At 39.8% G+C, this 17,991-nt stretch overlaps 1 protein-coding gene across 3 annotated transcripts in view; it reads right to left on the bottom strand.

Annotated features, from left to right (window-relative positions):
- Positions 1–17,309, bottom strand: part of RXFP1 (relaxin family peptide receptor 1) — a 74,588-nt gene extending 57,279 nt beyond the window's left edge. For 2 of the 3 annotated variants that reach the window (XM_057728024.1, XM_057728026.1), the window contains exon 1: positions 17,177–17,294. The gene's annotated coding sequence lies outside the window, so the exon portion shown is untranslated. Of the gene's footprint in view, positions 1–17,176 lie in introns of all 3 variants that reach the window. The other variant, XM_057728025.1, reaches the window with a different exon arrangement.
- Between the last annotated feature and the right edge of the window lie 682 nt (positions 17,310–17,991).

Here is a 17,991-nt window from a genome sequence, read left to right as displayed (position 1 = left end):
GCCCATATGAATTCTGGGGACTGGGTCAGGAGCTTTTTAGAACACCCTGCTCTACTGGGCTCCAGAAGCATCTATTTCTTTCCTTGGTTGTCAGGTTTTGAAGTTTATAGCATTGGATTGTCCCCCTTTCCTGGGTTGGCTGAGGAAGATTTTTTGGCAAGTTTTTACTTTTAAAAACTTAGTTCATATCTTTAGATACAAGAAAGAAGAATTCTGTGAGAAATTTAAATTCCCCCATTTTAATAGAGAAAATGAATATTAGCACTTAGCACTGTGAGAGCTGGCATTTAGTAAGGACCTGCTAAACTGTATTATTTATTTTACATAATAGCTCTATTTGGTCATTATTCTCAGCTCACTTACAGATGGAAAAACTGATTTTGAAACATTTAAGTGATCTGATTAAGAAACAGAGTTATTAAGAATAACTAAAGCATTAAAACAGTGAAATTATTTAAATCTTTTCTATGTTTCAGAGATTATTTAATCAGTTTATATTCTTCTGTAGAAGTCCAACTTTTATGTGACATTGGCTTTGAATATTTAGCTATTACTATCCGTTACGTATTTTTCTATTACCTGTTTAGTTTCTGTTCTTAAGGCTCTTACATCATCATTGTGTGGATTATATAAAAATTCATTTAAATGACAATCAGAAGCAGTTATTCACTGGAATTTAAGCTCATCATTATTCTTTTTTTAATAAATTTATTTATTTATTTATTTATTTTTGGCTGTGTTGGGTCTTCATTGCGGCACACAGGCTTTCTCTAGTTGCAATGAATGGGGGCTACTCTTTGTTGTGGTGAGCGGGCTTCTCATTGCAGTGGCTTCTCTTGCTGCAGATCATGGGTTCTAGGCACATGGGCTTCAAGTAACTGTGGCACGTGGGCTCAATAGTTGTAGCTCGTGGTCTCTAGAGTGCAGGCTTAGAAGTTGCTTCGCTGGCTTAGATGTGTCATGGCATGTGGGATCTTCCCGGCCCAGGGATTGAACCTGTGTCCCCTGCATTGGCAGGTGGATTCTTAACCACTGAGCCACCAGGGAAGCCCCCCATCGTTATTTTTATCCATGGAATCAATTACAGCATTGTAAATCATTAAGGTATAACTAAAAAATTTTGAAAAGCAGATTAATTTTCACACTGTTATGAATTTTTGCAAATTTATAAATGTTACATATAAAACATATGGGTATGAGGGGCTTCCCTGGTGGTGCAGTGGTTAAGATTCTGCTTGCCAATGCAGGGGACACAGGTTCAATCCCTGAGCTGGGAAGATCCCACATGCCACGAAGCAGCTAAGCCCGTGCACCATAGCGACTGAGCCTGTGCTCTAGAGCCTGTGAGCCATAACTTCTGAGACTGTGTGCTGCAGCTACTGAAGCCTGCGTGCCTAGAGCCTGTGCTCTGCAACAAGAGAAGCCATGGCAATGAGAAGCCTGTGCACCACAACAAAGAGTAGTCCCTGCTTGCCGCAACTAGAGAAAGCCAGCACGCAGCAACGAAGACCCAATGCAGCCAAAAATAAATAAAATAAATAAAATTTAAAAAATAAATATGGGTATGAGAAGCCTTTTGAAAGGAATGAAATTGGATCATTTGTAGAGACGTGGATGGACCTAGAGACTGTCATACAGAGTGAAGTATGTCAGAAAGAGAAAAACAAATATCATGTATTAATGCGTATATGTGGAATCTAGAAAAATGGTACAGATGAAGCAGTTTGCAAGGCAGAAATAGAGGCACAGATGTAGAGAACAAACATACAGACATCAAGGGGAGAAAGAGGGGGTGGGAAGAATTGGGAGATTGGGGTTCACATATATACACTAATGTGTATAAAATAGATAACTAATAAGAACCTGCTGTACAGTACAGGGAACCCCACTGTACAGTAGAAACTAACACAACATTGTAAAATAACTATACCGCAATTAAAAAAAAGTCTTTAGGCTGTGGGTATGCTGAGGCACTGATCATTTTTATAGACGAGGTTTTGCGTATCGACAGAGCGAGGGTGGAAGGGTCTGAAGGACTCAAATCTGCAGGCTGCCAGGGCCTGGTTGGGGGGAGGCGCCACTCATGCTAACGTTCGTGTCCTGACCCATCCACCTGGACCTCAGAGCACAGCAGTAGAGCTCAGGTGAGGCGACAGCATCGCAGAGCCAGGCCTGCTTCCGCGGGTGGTGTCTCACTGCCGCTCTGACATTCATGACACAGGGAGGTTGGGTGACCGCCAGGAGCATTGCTTTTCCTTCACTCCGGTTCTTCAGCAGGCCCTATTTTTAACTGAGCTTTTACAAGTGAACTGTTTCAATTTGCTGCATTTTTACCGTTAATAGATGGTGCGGTGCTTAACATCTCGGGCATGGGTGCCCCTTCCTAATCCTTTGTCCTTCACCATTGCTTTCTTGCCCTTCTGTCCTAAAGAGGTTCATCACACGTGGCGTATTGGAAACACTTCAGTCCAACAAATCCAAGTGATGTAGTCATTTATGCTGCTTCTCTTCTCTGTCTCTTTCTTTTTTTTTTTATACCTAATAGATATATAATTTATTTCTTCCCTGTAGAAAAGATAATTCCAAACTGTATTTTATTGCCACATAGGTATTGTCTCTTTCTTAATCCTATTCTTTTCTCTCCTTTCCTACCTCATTGTATCTCAAACACACACACACACACACACACACACACACACACACACACGCACACATTTGAAAAGAAAGGGAAAGAAAAAAGGTGATGCGGAATTTGAGAATGCAGAAGGAAACAGGACCAGACGGCTTATATTTCCCCAAGTCAGAGCATATATTTTGTGGGGAGATCTCTTTTTAAATAGCAACATCTTCAAACAAACAAGCTTTTTCGTAATTAGCATTTAGCTTCCTGCCTGCCTTCCCAAAGCATTTTCTTCTTCCCACCCATTACTTCCTCTCACCAGAAGGCAGGAATATAGAACATAGCCAATGGAGCCAAAATTGCAAAGTTGGAAAGTTAGCATTTTCAAGAAAATAGCTTTTGGTATATGTGTTTCTATATTTTAAATCCTGTATCCTTCATACTTTAAGGATGTATGGGGCAGTGAGCAGAGTGGTTTTTCATACTTTACTTATGATCCCCCTGAAATTTGACTCTCTGATTTTTCTTGAGGTATCACTGAGTAAAGAGCATGGCACTAAAGATGATATTGTGTTAGGGGATATAGTTTCTAGAATGTGTTGGTAGTGCTGTCTTAACAGCATTGATTTAATATGTATATTTACTAAAAATAGATTTTTAAAGCTGAAAACATGTGATGATGCTCTGAATAAAAACCAATGACATAGACCAAGAAAAATCTGCTCTTGCCTGCTATGTGAATAAGTATTGATATTTGCTAATTCAGTGAATGAATGAATGAATGGGTCTCTGTCCTCAAAGGCACTTCAGAGAAAACCCAGTCTCCCTGTTGTTATAATAAAAATTGGGAACTGGGGCACTTAACAAAAACACAGATTTCCAGGCTCCTCTACTGGAGGTTCTGATTTATTTGGTCAGTATGGGGTCTGGGGATCTATATTTTCCATCAATGCCCTGGGGCAGTTTCACAGCAAGTTTTGGAAGAACTGCAGCTAGAGCCATTCTCATACTGCAGTGGAGCAGACTAGATCTAGCAACAGAGAAATCCTGTCAATCAGAGAAGCAGATTTCTTTTCCTTAAAGTTGCTGATTGTTAACGAGATTAATTCAAGTGGCCTGTAATTTAAGGGCACTTTGCTCATATGTCTTGTTACAATTATCGTAATCTGCTTCATACTGTGCCTATTTATATATATATTTTATCTCCTTCTAAGAGTATGATAGGAATTAATCTTCTTAACTTATGTATTTTTATTGCCTCAGTGACTTTTAAGGTACTTTTAATATAGTTAAAATATGACTCTTACTAGCTCTCATAAAGTATGTAAAATAGTAAATCATTATTTCATTTGCACCAAGTATTATTATAGTTTAGTTTTATGGAAAAGTGGGTTAGACACACTGATCTGAATTCCGGAGAATGCATCTCTCTCGACCATGCTCTCAGATTCCCTGGCATTGGCACTGGGTGTGGGTGGGTGGAGTGTCAAGGATGAGGTCTGGATGGGAATGGGAAAGGTCCAAGTTTCTTGAAGGCACTGCATAGTTGTGACGGTGCTATATTAGGCTTTCCTCAAATAGTTTCCCAGGATTCTTCTTAAGAAGAGAGTTCTGTGGTTAAATATGCTCGGGAAATGCTGAATCCTGTATCCCCACTTGGAATTAATAACGCAGGCTCAGTCTCAAAGAAATAGCTTCAATTTTGTTTAAGCCTTTTTTCTCTTTTTACTAATTTTTAGTGGAGTATGGTTGCTTTACAGTGTTGTGTTAGCCTCCACTGCACAACAAAATGAATCAGCCACACACATTCAGATATCCCCTCCCTTTTGGACTTTGCTCCCATTTAGGTCACCACGGAGCATTAGGTAGAGTTCCCTGTGCTATACAGTATGTTTCCATCAGTTGTCTATTTTACACATAGTGTCAATAATGTATATGTGGCAATCCCAGTTTCCCAATTCCTCCCTCCCCAACCCTTTCCCCCTTGGTATCCATACATTTGTTCTCTATGTCTATGTCTCTATTTCTGCTTTGCAAATAAGATCATTTATACCATTTTTCTAGATTCTACATATATGCGTTATTATATGATATTTGCTTTTCTCTTTCTGACTTACTTCACTGTGTATGACACTCTCTAGGTCCATCCATGTCTTTACAAATGACCCAATTTCATTCCTTTTCATGGCTGAGTAATATTCCATTGCATGCATGTACCACATCTTCTTTATCCATTTGTCTGCCTATGGGCATTTAGGTTGCTTCCATGTCCTGGCTATTGTTAAGTAGTGCTGCTATGAACATTGGGTGCATGTGTTTTTCTTTACTTTAATCCTTTTATATGCCATCTTTTAATACATGTTGGGAAGTGTTTGCTTCTGCATTTGCATAAGGAGACTCACAGACTTAGAGAAGGAACTTATGGTTACCAAAGAGGGAAGGTGGGGTGAAGGGATAGTTAGGGAGTTTGGGATTGAGATGTACACACTGCTATATTTAACCTGGATAACCAACAAGGACCTACTGTACAGCACAGGGAACTCTGCTCAATGTTTCATGGCAGCCTGGATGGGAAGGGAGTGTGGGGGAGAATGGATACATGTATATGTATGGCTGAGTGGCTTTTCTGTGCACCTGAAACTATTACAACATTGTTAAACAGCTATACTCCAATATAAAATAAAAAGTTAAAAAAATGTCTAGATGAATGGTTTTCAAAGTGCAGATACAGGACAAGCAGCATCAGCATCACATGGGAACTTCATAGAAAAGTAAATTCTTGGGCTCCACTCCAGGGGCTTTCAAGTAGAAACTCTGTAGATGGGGCCTGGCATTCTGTGTCTTAACAAGCCTCCCAGCTGATCTGATGCCTGCTTACGTTTGAAAATCTGCTGTAGATTAATTAATCACTTTCAAGGGGGTACTGAATTCAGTAATAAAATTGTCTGCATTGGGAAGTGAATCATTCCAAAACTTTAACAGGTGTGCTATTCACCAATGGTGTTAAAATGCAGATTTCTGGGCCCCACTCCTACCTACCAGGTCAATATTTCTGGGGATGGGGCTCAGGACTCTGCACCTTTCACCAGCCCATGGGAATACGGCTGTGCCAGAGCACGCTTCTCAAGTAGTCCTGTAGGTTTTCAGGGGCCACTCCTGGGTTCCTTTCATGTTTGGATTTTGAATATTCAAAAGTCGAGGGACTTGGGCCTCTGTCAGAGGAGGTCAGAACAAAGAACCGCCATGATGCTGTGTGTTAAATGGTCTACACTTTTATGAAACTGAAGGCATGAATCCTATTGGCTACAATGTACACATGCTTATTGATGAACGAATGAATAGGTGGTTAATTTATACAGCTTGGATTTGTGCCAAACAGAGCATCCCTGATTTTCAGATATTTCCTCAATTCTCAGCACCCGTTCTTGGGACACAGTGGAGTATCTTTTTCTCAGGAAGTAATGATCCCCAGAGTACAGGTGCCCTGGGCTATTAGAATAGACCTGGGGGTATCACCTGGCCAGGAGACCAATTCATCAAACCAGCAGCGTGAGATCTCCTTGAATTTGAATGACAATAGTTGTGTGCTGGACCAAATACATGTGGCTTTTTCTGGGTACCTTTATTTTTTATTTTTTAAATTAATTTTTATTGGAGGATAGTTGATTTACAATGTTGTGATAGTTTCTGCTGTGCAGCAAAAGTGATTCAGTTATATATATATATATATAAATATAAAATCTCCACTCTTTTTAAGATTCTATTGCCACATAGGCCATTACAGAGTATTGAATAGAGTTGCCTGTGCTATACAGTAGGTCCTTGTTGGTTATCTATTTTATATATACTAATGTATATATGTCAGTCCCAATCTCCCAATTTATCCCTCCCCCCTTTCCCCCTTGGTAACAATGTTTGTTTGTTTGTTTTCTACATCTGTGACTCTATTTCTGAGTACCTTTAGAGGCAACTCTGAAGAAATTAAGGTGTGACATTATCTTGGGGATATTTTAAAGGAAATTGAGGCACTAGAGAAATTGCCTTTTGTGTCCTATCTCATAGGGTGCCTTCTGAGCTGAAAGTCTTTGTGGAGTTAACTCAAACATCATTGAAGAATTGTTGGATAAATATAGATAAACATATCTGAAGTTAAAATGAGGTTTGTGTTTATAGAAAAGCCAGAGGTTCAGCTATTTGGGTTTTTCCAACGCTATTTTGAGAATAATAAATAGAAAACCAGCCTTTTTTGAACATACAGTGCATAGTTGTGTATCAATACTCATATTTATGACCCGTGTCACTTTTCCTCCTGTGTTTTTAACCTTAAAAAGGACAAACCAGCAACTTTAATGGAATACTCTAAAATGAGAAGAGCTAAGTTCTACATCAAACTGCCTGGCATTGCCATCATTCTGACAGCTGTGTAAAAAGCTGTATTGAGGAAATGAAGGAATATTTAGTGTTCCAGAATTTTAAATGCAGACCCAATTAAAGATTAAAAGAATCCTTGAATACACTTCAAATATTCTTATAATCCTATTAAAAAGTATGTATTATCACCATTATACCCATAAATAAATACTGTTTATCTAATTCTCATAGATTAGTGCCAGCCAGTGATAGGTAAATATTTGGGGATATTAACAAAGTTTCCTTTCCCTTGAATTCCTTGAACTCTGCCCTTTTCCTCTACCAAGAGGCTAAAATTTTCCACTTTCATTGCCCTGGAGAAGGAATGACACAGATATCTGCAGATAACAGAAGAATCAAATTCTCAGTATCTGATTGTCAAAGACCTAGGTTTGAGCACTGACAATAGATGTGAAAAAAACAAAAAAAGAAGAGCTAGGCTTTGCTGTTCTCAGACGGGACCAGAGACTTGAACCAGAAAGTGAGAGGGGAAGGATCTGCCTGGGCTGTACCAGAGGGAAAGTAGAAACTCCTCACCTTCTTTATATCTGCAAAGAAACTATTTCCATCTAAGGTCACATTCTGAGGCTCTGGGTGGACATAAATTTTTAGGGGATGCTAACCTACTGCATCACCCAAAATTTATTAGAAGAAACTTCTGTTTTCCCTGTGGATCAAAGAAATACAAATACGGAAACAGAGCAACCAGTGTCTTCATCCTTTTCCTGTAGACAAGACTGGTTTTTTAAATAATGAATTAATTAATTTACTTATTTATTTTTATTTATTGGCTGTGTCGGGTATTTGTTGCTGTGCACGGGCTTTCTGTAGTTGTGGAGAGCGGGGACTACTCTGTTGTGGTGCGCAGGCTTCTCATTGCGAGAGCTTCTCTTGTTGCAAAGCACCGGCTCTAGGCGTGTGGGCTTCAGTAGTTGCGGAGCGTGGACTCATTAGTTGTGGCACCTGGGCTTACTTACTCTGAAGCATGTGGGATCTTCCCAGACCAGGTTCAATCTTGTGTCCCCTGTATTGGCAGGTGGATTCTTAACCACTGCACCATCAGGGAAGTCCTGATAAGGCTGTTAAAGTGCAGAGCAGGGGTGATGTTCAGAGTCTATGGAGGTGAGCATCTGAACTTGGGTCTTCATAGTAGAGTGATTCAACCTGCCTCCAATGGGATGAGGTTGGGTTAGTGTGACTGTGATTGGGAGCTTTCTTTGTACAGCCATTTGTTTATAACATAGGAGGCGTTCTTGCAAATTCTAACCTGGAAATGTAAAGAGTTCCTTTTAAATAAAAATCTGGATGTAATCAATAAATGTCATAGCATCTGTGAATTTGATGCTATTTTAATATTCCTTTTTTACTACCAAGTTGGCACTCAGTTTGAAATGGACAAAAATAATTCCTGAATGAGAGTCCTTGGTTTTTTGTAATCAGGTTCCTCTGGTTTTTACCCAGACATATTCTCCCAAGTATCTAAGAGTTTTCGCTGAAACAGTGAAGGGTCCCCCCTTTTCAGGTTTATCATTGACACTAAATGCTGCTCTAATGGCTCCTAAAAACTGTTTTTTTTGGCCTCGATTCTGAATGCAGCTGCAATAGTTCTGCATGGAGGTGAAAAAATGGGTTAGTAATATGTGGCAAACACATATGGAAAGTATATGGGGATTATATCAAATGGCATAATTCAGGGAAAAATTTGTACATTTCCATATTGGAGTTTATCAGTAAGCCTCAAAGTTTTAAAAATGGTACAATCAGTTTTGACCAGGACTTCACTAGTTTGGAGTCCAATCCAATGTAAACAATTCCTGGGATAGAATGAAAAAGATGTGAACTCCAGAGTAACTGCCTAGTAGACATGTATATTAATTCTGTACTGCCCAAATATTTCTGAAAAAAGGAATCCTTGTGAATTCAGCTGAAATCTTTAATCAAGTTTTATATCAAAAACTTGATTTAAGCTTTTCCTTACACTGTGTCCATGAAAAATGTTCAGTGATTTTATATCTTATGCTTTTTGTACTGAGATATTTTATTTTTTGAATATTTTATATCTTTTGTTTTTTATGGGTTTTCTAAGAGAACTGGAAAATTATAGCCAAATTAGACTACTTGTTTAAAATGTCTGTGATAATACAAAAGTAACAGTTCTTTCTAAATATAATTAGTTTATATATTATAGTTCAATCTATGGGGAGTCAGTTTAACTTATTTGATGGTTTCATTTTTTTAGTGACTTCCCTAAATTTTATTACCACTATTTCCATTTAATTTATTTTTCCACTTTAATAATTATTATTGATGCCAATGTTTAAATAGCTTAAGGGAATAAGGGAGAGGTTTTTGGAGTTACTCTTTTTTAGGATGTATCTTTTAAAAAGTCTAATTAAGAAAAATTTCCCCCTTCCATTAGAAAAAGATTTTTTATTGGACGATATACTAAGCTGTAAATGATCACTCTAAAAGTGAATTTTAGCTGTGGGTTTTCCTTTTATTTATATCTAAGATATTGTATTTTACGTAATTGCAAATATATTTAATGCTGCTTATTCAAACATGCATGAGGTTTACATATTCTGAAAAGAACCAACTTTCTGACAATTTAATTAGCATTAGTCCAAATTTAAATATGGATGTCTTAAAAATGAACAGCCTGGGGAGCATAAATTATCCAGATACTATAAAACGAAGAAAAAACCCCACAGCTGGTGAAGGAAATTAAAGCAATGAGAAGCAGGAAGAAATAATCCCATCTCATAATGTTTATCACTTGGACTGTGAAGATGGTATGAAATGCTGACATCCTTCCTGGGAAGTTCCAACTCTTTCATGCATGAACGGCAGCAGCATCCAAACTGGCCATCTTTGAGGTTTTGAGGGTAGTTCAATTTTTTGGTTTTTCCAGATGACTGCCAATAGTAGAGTGTCAATTTTTCTTATAGAAACTAAATTTGATAGTGATTGTAATAACAGAGCTTGTTAGCAAGTGAGAATGCATGCACGCCATACTGAAGTCTTTTTTTTTTTTAATATTTGTTTATTTTATTGGTTGTGTTGGGTCTTTTTTTGCTGTGCACGGGCTTTCTTTTAGTTGCGGTGAGTGGGGGCTGCTCTTTGTTGTGGTGTGCGGGCTCCTCATCGCTGTGGCTTCTCTTGTTCCTGAGCACGGGCTCTAGGTGCGTGGGCTTCAGCAGTTGCAGCACATGGGCTCAATAGTTGTGGCACACGAGCTTAGTTGCTCCGCAGCATGTGATATCTTCCTGCAGCAGGGATTGAACCCGTGTCCCCTGCATTGGCAGGCGGAATCTTAAGCACTGCGCCACCTAGGAAGCCCCATACTGAAGTCTTGATTCTAGTTTAGTTCTGCTGTGGCCACTATTTCACATGCATCCCTTTACTTTCTGCTCACTTGGGTTTAGGTCAGTGGTGCTCAAGGTCTAGTGTGCATCTGAATGACACAAAGAGCTTATAGAGACATTGCAGAGCCAATGGCAGAGTTTCTGAGTCAACAGGGCTGGGATGAAGCCTGAGAACCTGCTTTTCTAACAACTTCCTGGATGCTGCTGATGGACTTGGTCTTGAACTACATTTGGACATCTGCTGGTCTAGGTGAATTTCAAGAGAGTAATGAGATTCTGGCATAAGAAGACCAGGAACAGATTAACATAATCTTTGTTACAAAGACATGTCTTCATAAGAGTGGATTATGATTTTCCCCATTTGTCCAAAATTTGATGTGGGGGTTTTTAAATGTTGACAGCGGTGAATAATGAAGATTTTAAAAGAGCTTACTCTTTTTCCATCTAATAAAAATTTAAAATATTAATTGCTTTTCAAATGTCACCTGTATTTTTAATAGTTAGTAATAGTTGATGAAACAAAATGCCAATATCTTCATATGCCCATATTCAAGGTATTTATATGCACATGTAGCTAGAACTGAAGTTATTTAATCCATGCTCTGAATATTTCTTTTTCATAAAAGTTAGTGGTACTCACCATTCCCTGCTCATGTCTGAGATCCCTAAGATTACATATTATCAGGACCTTAGGGACAGATCGGTTACACTGCTTTGTCTCAACTTACTTCATGTTTCCCTTCACACCTACAAACCAGGACTTACCTGGCTTGGAGTCCGATCAAATATAAACAATTCCTGGGATAGAATGAAAGAGATGTGAATTTCTAGAGTAACTTCCAAGTATGGTAGTCAGTAATCTGGTCTGCCCGGATTTACTGCGTGCCCATTACATGACAAGCATTTCTACCCATGTAATTCACTTAATCCTCACACCAAATTTATTCTTCCAGTTTCACAAGTAAGGAATGGGACTTAGCCCAAAGAAATGATTCGCCCAAGTAACAACAGACAGAGAGAGATACTTCCAGGATCTGAGCCTGAACCTTCTGGTGCCTAGTTGAGGAATCTTCCTACGACTTTGTTCCATTTTAAAAAGAAATCAAAAAGATAAGGAAAAGTTGTTATTGTCGCGATTATTGTTGTAAACTACTCACAACGTGCTGATTTTATGTGAACAAATTTAGAGTCCTAATTGGGAGAAACTGATTCCAACTCAGGATGAAATCTCTTTTTTTAGATTTCTGTTTTAGCCAATGACAGGAATAAGGAAGTTTTTGCCTTTTAAAAATTCTAAACCTTTTGCAAAGCTAAGTTACAAACACTTTTCTTGTTGAAAATGCACATGTGCAAAAATATACATTTTATAGTTTTCAGGTGATTTATAGACCCTCCTCCCCGCCCCCCGCCCGAAGATTTTCTTGAGTCTCAACAAATACACTGACTGTAAAATAAAAACCACCCTTCTGGGCTACTCAAGGGTCAGGTAGGGGTGGCAGGAATCTTTTTACAGCTACTTAGAAATTGAAAGCAACCTCTTGGATTTTTTTCTTTGAAAGTAAAGGTGTTAAAACCTTTATAATGAGCAGCTTATAAACTTAATGGAGTGTGCTCAATAATAATTAAAATCTAATTTATGAATACTGTGGTGGGTTTGGTTTGAAAGGGAAAAGAGTGGAGGACAAGAGAAGGATGAAACAGGAAGGGAAGTTGAGAGAGAGTAAAGGAAGGAACAAGGAGGGGAGGGTAGCTAGGGAGGAGGAATAGAAGGGGAGACACATGGAAACGACGGGACAGAGAGGGAGAGGCTGGCCACAGACCTGCAGAGAGTAGAATACACTGGAGGAGGAGGATGGAAAAGAGCAGGGAAAGAAGAAACAGTTATGGAGGACTCATCTCCATCCTGATTTTGCTTCCCATTAAGTATTGTTTCACAAGAGTCCTGCCTGTGCTTATCATCAGAATTCAATTCTACGTATAAAGAAATAGACCTTAATGTCTTTCCTAGTGTTACATTCTCTCTACTCAAATCCACCCGGATTCAGAGTAATAAACACCCTTAAGGACCAAATATAGAAATCTGCATAATTGATCTCCCCCCAAAATAAACTACAGTTACACTTTCAGGAGATGAGGGAAAACTTAGCCACCTCCTGAATAATTATCCCTGAATCAAGAGGACACACACATACACCCTTATACACACATAACTACAAAATCAGGAGTGTAGAAAAATATCACTTCTCCAAATATCAGCTGCTGTTTCAATAAGATAAGGAAACAGACAAATCATGGTTTCTCCTGGAAATAGATTGTTTAACAAACAGAACCGCCTAAGGTCAATGGGCAGGTGCAGGTGGGGACTCTGAGTCACTGCAAGTTAATATTAATGTTTGTGGGGAGAGCACATGTAATACCACCTGTGGCAGAATCTGCAAGCGTGGCTGCAGCCTGCCCTCCCTCTGTCTGAGCTCCCTGTGCTTGACTTTGAGCTACTCTCGGCAGGTGGAACAGGGCTGGGCTTGTGACCTACTTTGGGAGGGATGTGGTGGAAGGGCCAGTATTCCCAGCTGTCTCAGCCCAGGTTGTAGGCATGGGGACAGAGCTGACCCACGGATACCTGCAGAGGCATCGAGAAAGCCCAGCGGAAGCAGGAAGACTGCAGCTGATCTCAGCTGAGCCCAGCCGGGATTGCTGACCCACAGAATCTAAGCCACTGGGCTTGTGATGCAGCCACAGCTGACCTATGCACCAGGGCGTATTTGTGGAGGGTTATCATCTGTCAGTCTATCAGGTGCTCCGCTAAGCCTCTTAAGATACAGTATCTCATTGAATCCTCCTAACAGCACATGGACAGAGATACTCTTATTATCCTCATTTCACAAAACATTTCCCCAGAATTTATGCCCAGGTCTCTGGAGCCTGATCATATTGCCTCCACCTGAACCTGCTGATTAGAGGATCCTGAGAAATTCTGCAGCTTTAAGGATGTCTGGACCAAGAATATCACCTGCCGTATCATTAAACAAAAGGATAGTGAGGCCATCAAGCCCTCAGCCACTGCAGCCTCCCCAGCTGTGCACCCTGAGGGGATTCAGGGTGGAGAAGAGCAGGATAATGGCCCCAGATAGTAAAGGTGCACATCAAAGGAATGATTTCAATGAATCCAGACTCCTGCATCTTCCCATATATACAAAGGTGCTAAATTCATTAATTTGAGATGTCTGGTTTTCTTTAATTAGCAGTGATCTTTTGATGTTCCAACTACCTGGGTTTTTTTTTTCTTTTTCTTTTTTTTTGCAAAAACGCCTATATATCCTTGGCTTCTCCCTTACCTTTTCTGAGCAGTCCCTCAGAGCTATCTGAGAGGCTGCCTCCCAGGCTTAAGTCCTCAGCATGTCCGCCTGATAAAACATAATTCTCCTCTTTTAGGTTGTGCATTTTTTTCAGTTGACAGCTAATTACTTTCAGGATTGTTACTTTTGTTAGTTGGTCTTTTTAAACTTAACACTAAGACAAGGCTCTCCAAACTCTTTTCCCTGCGAAGCTACGTTTGGGGGTGAATTTACTGCCTCTCCTGCTTGCTGCCACCATTTCAATCGGTGCAGATAGCTCCTGTCACTCTGTCTAAAACTGCTAGCAGCTTGAGGGGGGCAGTGATTGGCAATGGGCAGGTCACTTTTTCTTAGATTAAAAAAAGTTGTATAGAATTCAGTTATTTTAAACATAGAGGAAAACATATGCACAACCATCCAAGTCAAAGGCAATTGTAGCTTAAGCTCACTATTTAGACAGTGTGCTCACTCCCGAGTTACTGCCACCACCAGTAGAGACAGCTCTCCAGACCAGGAAGTTTAATTCCTTCAAGGCAGTGCCTTAAAAAGTCTGTAATACTTGAGGGAGTGGTAACAGCAAGGTCTCTCCAGCGTATCAGCTGTTTATGCAGCACTTAGAATTGTACATGTCTTTGTCCTCCAAAAATAGTATTTTTATTTTCCCATGGGTGAGAAATCTCATTATTTTACATTATTAACCAAAGCCCATTTTTTCCCCAATGAGTCAGATCCAACCAGTCCTTCTATAAATGTGTGTTTTTGAGGCTTCAGAAATTTGAACAAAATCCCAACTGAAAGCCAAGTTTTTCCAGATATTTTAATTGGCCAGAAGCTCTACTTGTTGGCTTTGTAAAGTCATAAATATGGTTGTTGGTTAAATGATACGCAGGTTGGACTATGGTTTTTTTGTTTCTTTTTAGGCCTCTTTTTTTCCCTTCATAACTAGTAAGGAAATGATAACAGAGGGCAACAGTGGCTAATACTTAAATTGAACCTGCTGCATGCCTGTGCTCTTCTCATCCTTTACATTTAATCTGCCCCAATTCTCTTGGTGTAGGTACAATCCTCAACATGAGGAAACTGAGGCTAAGAGAAATTAAGAAACACCCTTGAGATTACATAACCGGTTATTGTTGTAATGGGTTCAAACCAGGCAGCCTTGTTCCAGAGCCCATTTTTTACATGATTCTGTCTGTAAGGCATTAAGCGGGCAGGTCTGCAGCTTAAACTTAACCATGTGCCACAACGCTACTTTCCTGAGATATTGGCTGTGAGACTTATACATAGGAAAGAATGGATTTTTAAACAAATCGTGTGTAGTTGATGTACAATGTTGTGTTAGTTTCAGGTGTACAGCAAAGCGATTCAGTTATATATATATATTATCATACTAAGTGACTATATATACTTTTGCAGATTCTCTTCTATTATAGTTTATTACAAGGTAAAGGATGTATTCCTTGTGCTGAACTCTACGCCACACTCTGTAATGACCTATATGAGAAAAGAATCTAACAAAGAGTGGATATATGTATGTGTATAACTGATTTCACCTTGCTGGACAGCAGAAACTAACATGGCATTATAAATAGACTACACTCCAATAGAAGTTAATTAAAAAAAAAGAAGAATATGTTCCTTGTGTTATATGTAGGTCCTTGCTGTTTATCTACATGGTAGTATGTATCTGTTAATCCCAGACTCCTAATTTATCCCTCCACCCCTCCCTTTCCCCTTTGGTAAACATAAGTTTGTTCACTATGTCTATGAGTCTCTTTCTATTTTGCAAATAAGTTCATTTGTATCATATTTTAGATTCCACATGTAAGTGCTATCACATGGTATTTGTCTTTGTCTGACTTCACTTAGTATGATCATCTCTAGTTCCATCCATGTTGCTGCAAATAGCATTATTTCATTCTTTTTTATAACTGAGTAGTATTGCATTATGTGTATTATATACACATATGTATTTATAATACCACATCTTTATAAGAATGGATATTTTAAGCTAATAAAATAATTGTAAGATTTCCTTAAGTGCCATGTACTTTTTTTTTTTCATCGTTCATATTTTTTTATTTTTATTTTATTTTTTATTTTTTTTTGGGGGGTACACCAGGTTCAATCATCTGTTTTTATACACATATCCCCGTATTCCCTCCCTTCCTTGACTCCCCCGCCTCGAGTCCCCCCCACCCTCCCTGCCCCAGTCCTCTAAGGCATCTTCCATCCTCGAGTTGGACTCCCTTTGTTATACAACAACTTCCCACTGACTATTTTACAGTTGGTAGTATATATATGTCTGTGCTACTCTCTCGCTTCGTCTCAGTTTCCCCTTCACCCCCCGCCCCCTCCCAAACCTCGAGTTCTCCAATCCATTCTCTGTATCTGCGTCCTTGTTCTTGTCACTGAGTTCATCAGCACCATTTTTAGATTCCGTATATGTGAGTTAGCATACAATATTTGTCCTTCTCTTTCTGACTTACTTCCCTCTGTATGACAGATTGTAGTTCTATCCACCTCATTACATATAGCTCCATCTCATCCCTTTTTTTTTTTTTTTTTTTTTAAATTATCTTTTTTTTTTTTTTTTTTTTTTTTTTTTAAATTTTAATTTTTTTTTTTTGGGGGGTACACCAGGTTCAATCAACTGTTTTTATACACACATCCCCATATTCCCTCCCCTCCCCGACGCCCCCCCCTCGATTCCCCCCCACCCTCCCCGCCCCAGTCCTCTAAGGCATCTTCCATCCTCGAGTTGGACTCCCTTTGTTATACAACAACTTCCCACTGACTATTTTACAGTTGGTAGTATATATATGTCTGTGCTACTCTCTCGCTTCGTCTCAGTTTCCCCTTCACCCCCCGCCCCCTCCCAAACCTCGAGTTCTCCAATCCATTCTCTGTATCTGCGTCCTTGTTCTTGTCACTGAGTTCATCAGCACCATTTTTAGATTCCGTATATGTGAGTTAGCATACAATATTTGTCCTTCTCTTTCTGACTTACTTCCCTCTGTATGACAGATTGTAGTTCTATCCACCTCATTACATATAGCTCCATCTCATCCCTTTTTATAGCTGAGTAATATTCCATTGTATATATATGCCACATCTTCTGTATCCATTCATTTGTTGATGGGCATTTAGGTTGCTTCCATGTCCTGGCTATTGTAAAGAGTGCTGCAATAAACATTATGGTACAAGTAGTGCCATGTACTTTGTATTTCAACTTCATCTTCTCTTTTTCCATTTCTCTCTATTCCAAAAAGTCTCAGTAACTTGACCCTGGTCCTCCTGCCCCTGGTCCAGCTGTGACCTGACCCTCGTCCTCCTGCCCCTGATCCAGCTGTGACCTGACCTTCATCCTCCTTCCCCTGGTCCTCCTGCCCCTGGTCCTGCTGTGACTTGACCCCGATCCAGCTGAGCCCCAGGGGCATGCTCACCACAGTTGTCCTCGTCCGCCTGGTTCCCGCAGTCGTCCACGCCGTTACAGTGGAGCAGCTGAGGCAAGCACTTGGTGGTGTTACCGCAGGGGAAATAGCCCAGGGCGCACGAGACATCCTGCCCACTTCCAGGAGCAACTGTGAGGAGGGAAGGGGAGAGAGGTTTACACAAGGCATTGCACAGAGTGGTTCCCCAGATTCCACAGACCTTCCTTCTGTTCATCCTGGCGGGTACCACTCTCTGTATGACAGCCTCATCTTGGGCTGATGCCAATGATTTTCCAAGAACCTCCACGCCTAAAGGATGGTCTTTTCTGTGTTCCCAATAGATGCCGGGATTCTCCGCTCTTTGCCTTTTCTCCTGTTTCCCACCTGTAATGTCCTCACCATTCCTCTTTTTCTATGGAATGCCTGCCCATATTTTGCAATTGAGCTCAATTCTCCTCTTCTCTTTCAAAAATATTTCATCAAATCATTAAAAAAAAATAGGATTTTCTTGCATTCTTACCATTGGCTCAGAAGCAGGGCTGGTCTGGTACTAGGGGAGGAAGAGAAGGGGGTGGTTAACAGGAAAGCACTGCCTGTGCTCACTCATATGGGGGGTAATTCCTCAGGGTGAGGTCCTGTGCAAGATATTGTGCTATAGAATCAAATAAAATAGTTCCTGCACTTTTCACATTGGCTTCTTTTACTTAATAATGTGCATGTAAGTTTCCTCCATGTCTTTTCATGGCTGAGTAATTCACTTCTTTTTAGTGCTAAATAATATTCCATTGTCTGAATTTACCATAGTTTATCTATCCACTCACTTAACC

Source organism: Hippopotamus amphibius, chromosome 3, assembly GCF_030028045.1.
Source record: "Hippopotamus amphibius kiboko isolate mHipAmp2 chromosome 3, mHipAmp2.hap2, whole genome shotgun sequence".
In the NCBI taxonomy this organism is placed as follows: domain Eukaryota; kingdom Metazoa; phylum Chordata; class Mammalia; order Artiodactyla; family Hippopotamidae; genus Hippopotamus; species Hippopotamus amphibius.
The sequence above is the reverse complement of the archived record's forward strand: the minus strand, read 5'-3'. Positions and strand labels throughout refer to the sequence as shown.